At 33.0% G+C, this 4743-nt stretch overlaps 1 long non-coding RNA gene across 1 annotated transcript; it reads left to right on the top strand.

Annotated features, from left to right (window-relative positions):
- The first annotated feature begins 468 nt into the window (after positions 1-468).
- Positions 469-3720, top strand: LOC145665874 (uncharacterized). Its single transcript, XR_014127671.1, has 2 exons — positions 469-790; positions 3672-3720. It is a non-coding gene; the product is annotated as an uncharacterized LOC145665874 (long non-coding RNA).
- Positions 3721-4743: the final 1023 nt, after the last annotated feature.

The following is a 4743-nucleotide window of genomic DNA, read 5'->3' as shown; positions in this document are numbered from 1 at the left end:
TTGTATAAAAATTTAGTTTCTCCAGCTATGAAATCTTTACCATCTAATTATAAAAATTTTGATAAGGCAGGATTTTCTCATAACCATAAATTAGAATCTCAGTACTTAACTCAAAATAACTTAGACGTAAAACAAAATGGTAGTAAATTGGAAAATTTGTTAGCGATTCCTGTTTACATTACGGGCATGCGTTTTAAGTGCTTAATTGATACTGGGAGTACGAACTCTTATTTGGCTCGACATCTTTATGATGAACTTAGAAAAAAATGTAAAATAAGAGCAGAAAAGGTGAACGTTCAGACGATTGGCTTAGGAAATGTACAAGTAACAGTGGATATGAGAGTAAGACTATATTTTAAAATTGGAAGACACCAATTTAGTGAAATTTTCTTCATCGTGGACTCTAATGAGTTTGATCTTCTGCTTGGAAATGACTTTCATACAAAATACAATTCCGTAATAGACATTGCCGGTTATTTATATAATATAAAAGCTCGGAAGTTAGTGGTTCCTATGATCCGAGCTGATGAACTTTTGTGTGCCCAGACTTCTCTCGCTTCTGCATATACTTCTAGGAATGGGGTGAGTGGAAAGCAGCCGCCAGGCGACCTTGGTTGTCCGAAAGCTACACCTCAGCCTAGATCTTTTGGTAATTCTCATCAGATTTTGACTCCATCGACATCAGTAACCAGAGACAGCGGAGTTAATACCACGTTTGACCCAGGAGTGGAATTCGTTTTTGATCAGTCCATATTGCATCCACCGGAGACTAAACCGGAGGAATCTCAAGGTAATTATACGGTTCCTGATCAATTATTAATATGTGATTCTAATTTACAGGAATATGTTAATAACTTGTTAACTTCATATTCTGATGTTATTGGAAACAAAATTGGTAGAGTAAAAAATTTCACTTACAAAATTGAACTTGCCGATAAAACTCCCATTCGATTGCAACCTTATCAACTTCCAACGCATAAGCAAAAGGAATTAGATTCTTTTATTGCCCAGCTTTTAAAAGACGATATTATAGAGGAAGTAGATTATTCTCCCTACACGTCACCCTGCTTTCTAGTAACAAATTCAGACGGAAGCAGGCGGCTTGTAATTTCATACGGAGAGGTGAACAAAAAGGTGATGGTAAACAGCTATCCTTCTCCTAACATGGAGAATGTAATATCTAGTATTTCGGACAACAATATCTTTTCAAAACTTGATTGTAAATCTTGTTTTCATCAAATTCCTCTGTCTGAAGAGAGTAGAAATATTACTGCTTTTGTGACAAAAAACAAAATCTATCGATATAAATCGGTACCAATGGGATTAGTATTATCACCTTTTGTTTTAAGTAATTTGATGTCAAAAGTCTTTGAAGGGTTAATTGGTAAGAATTTAGAGATATATTTTGATGACATAATTTTATTTAGCAAAGATATTGAGAGTCATAAAGCTCTATTAGAGGAGGTATTATCTCGACTAAGAAATTGGGGAATTACTATTTCAGAAAAGAAGTCCTGTCTATTTCAAACTAGTATTAAATATTTAGGGTTTCGTTTTGAAAATGGCAACATGTCAATAGACCCTGAGAGAATTAAAGCTATCCAGGAGATACCAAAACCAAAGAATACAAAAGGAGTGAACAGAATATGTTCATTTTTCTCGTTCTATTCTAAATTTATTTATGGGTATTCAGAGTTAATTGCTCCCCTTCAAGAATTAAGATCTGTAAAAAAGCCTTTTAAATGGACTAAAGTTCATGACGAAGCCCTACAAAAATTAAAGGATGCCTTTTGTAGTCAGGTCATTTTAAAAGTCCCAGATATGAATTCCAACTTCGTAATTCATTGTGATAGCTCTTTGCGTCATTTTTCTGGGGTTCTCAGCCAATACGATTCGGAAGGGAATCTTAGATCTGTATCTATGTTTAGTCGGGCAATTCCACAATCTGATTGGAGTAAAAATATATACGAATTAGAACTTAAGGCTCTTTCTTTATCTTTGGAAAAATTCGAGTATTATTTGGCAAATCCCTTTGTAGTATATACTGATAGTAAGAGTTTAACTTGGTTACTTAATAACCATAAAAGACAAAGGAGATATGGAACTATGTTAGAGAAAATCTCGAGGTTTAAATTTCGTATAGTCCATGTAAAGTCAAAAATAAATAGTATAGCCGATTTCCTTTCAAGGGTTGGAAACCATCTAGAATTCTATACAAAAGATGAAAATACAATGGAAGTCGTAAAAGATCATAATAAAACAGTAAATTTGTCTTTCATTAATTTTTGGCAAAATCCTGTGTTTAATGTGCCTCTTACAGATCACCAGAGGAAGGATCCTGAATTAAGAGAGATTATCAATAGGTTAGAGCGAAAGGAAGAAGTTCCTCCGTATGTATTAAGAAATAAGATCTTGTTAAAAAAGACAAAAGGTAAAGGGAATAATGGATTTAGAATTGTAATACCTAATTCTTTAATTCAGTCGATTATTGAGTATTCTCATTGTCCAATAATTCATGGTGGGCATATGGGATATCGAAAAACCATTGCGAAGGTCGCTGAAAAATATACCTGGCCTACTTTATATTCTGACATTAAGAATTTTATACAATCTTGTCATTTGTGCCAAATCTGTAAAGATTCTAATCGAAAACCTATGGGTCAATATTTTACAAAAAAGGTAATGCACCCAAATTATACCTGGTTTATTGATATTGCAGGGAAATTGACTAGTAGTTCTGGATTTGAATATATTTTAATTGTCACTGACGCCTATAGTCGTTTTGTCTTTTTAGAACCTTTAAGACGACTAACTTCAAAAAACATCTGTAATAAGTTGCAGGAATTATTTCTTCGATACGGCTTTCCTGGTAAAGTCCTAAGTGATGGCACTTCTTATTTCGTGAGTGATTACTTCTTAAAATTCTTGTATAGCTATGGCATACAGAGTGTAAAATTCTCCCCATATAACCCACAATCGAACAGAGCCGAACGTACGGTGAGATCGGTTAAAAATTTAATTCGTATTTATGTTAATAAGTCTCAACAGAATTGGGCCCAATTACTATCTAAAATTGCTTTTACTATTAACATAAGTATGAATGAAACTACTGGGACCAGTCCATGTGAACTTTATATGGGACGGAAATTTTACCATCCATTAGATGTTAAATGGTTGATGGATTTAGATCTTTTAGACGACGACCAGGATAAAGAGCAAAAATTAGTCAATATAAATAATAACATTGAACGCGCTTGGAAACATAGTGCGAAAGTATATAGTCAAAAACACAATCCTGTTAATTTAAATATTGATGATTTAGTATTGGTTAAAAGGTTCATGAAAATTTCAGCAGAGAAACATTTCAATCCAAAAATCGCCCCTCAGTGGGAAGGCCCATATCGCCTTATTTCTAAACCTACACCAAATACAGTTTGGCTAGAAAATATTGAAAGACCATATGTTCATATAAAACGTCATGTTCGTTTTTGTAAGAAATATTTTCCACCAAGACAAGTTAATCAACCTAACCCCTAAGGTAACACAGAAAAAAAAATGATGATTTGATTTGAGAATTGAGGTTAACTAAATTATTAATATTGTATTTATATGTTTTAGGATGTTTGTTCGAACAAATTTTGTGTTTTGTATATTTTTTTTTATTCCTGCAGGAATGCCTCGTCCGAGAAAGTGAGAGGTCAACCCTTTTCATTTTGTAAATACCTCATCATCATCCTTTGTATATCTTATGTAAGGAATTGGAAAATTTACTGTAGCAGTTTGTAAAGAAGGCGTTAGCATTTTGAATATTTATGGAAGAGTTGGTAATGTATTGAAAAAATTTTATTATTCAACTTGGGATTTGTTATTGTTAGGAATTTTTTTTGACCAACCCTCGGATATTATGTAACCCACCCAAGTTTCATAATAAAATGAAATTTTGTAAAGGAAAATTTTTGTGAGATGAAACTCCAGTTTATTGTTAAGTCGGTTCTTTCTCTTGGAGTTGGAAGCACTGCATAACCTTCGGTTGGATTACGCGAGTCGTCGATCGGGATGACGTCACGTTGCAGCCGAGGTTCTGGCTTTAAGACTGAAGCGCTTCGCAGTGTATAAAATGAGGTAAGAGTGTTAGGTCCTCTGAATGAAAAAAAAATGGGTCGTTAAAATTAATATTCTTTCCGTATTATCGTATAATTTTGTTAACTTCTTTTGAAATCTATAACAGTTCCTGGCTATGGTTATTATTTAGAAGACATTATTATTATTCAATATATTTTGGAAGCACTTATTTCTAAAACATTGCGAAAGGAAAAGTAAGAAAGTAAAAATAGTTAATTGAATAGTTCATGTTACTGGTTTTGTGTAGGCAGAATTATGCCTTGAGTTAAAACATGTTGATTCTTGTTTTTCCTTGATAAAACTAAAGTAAAGTCGCTAGTCAAGAAGTTTAATATATTGAAATTACGGAAAATATTAAGGCTAGTGGAGACTTCAAATGAATGATTTATGTCTTTGGTCCGCTTTGGAAAGGAAAGAAAAAAAAAAGAGGAATCTATAGAGTTACAGATGAGCTGTTGCTCGTAACTCATGTATTTTGACCCATATTTAAGGAATCTTTTCCTCCCACATTTTCATTCCAAAGAAAGCCACTTTGCAGTAACTTTGATTTCCATACATTTTTAATGAAATTATTGTATATGTTTCTAAATTCTATATTTGGATTTACGATTGGCTATAATA

Source organism: Thermobia domestica, chromosome 12 (genome assembly GCF_964235325.1).
Source record: "Thermobia domestica chromosome 12, izTheDome1.hap1.1, whole genome shotgun sequence".
In the NCBI taxonomy this organism is placed as follows: Eukaryota; Metazoa; Arthropoda; class Insecta; order Zygentoma; family Lepismatidae; genus Thermobia; species Thermobia domestica.
This window is presented reverse-complemented; position numbering and strand designations above follow the sequence as displayed.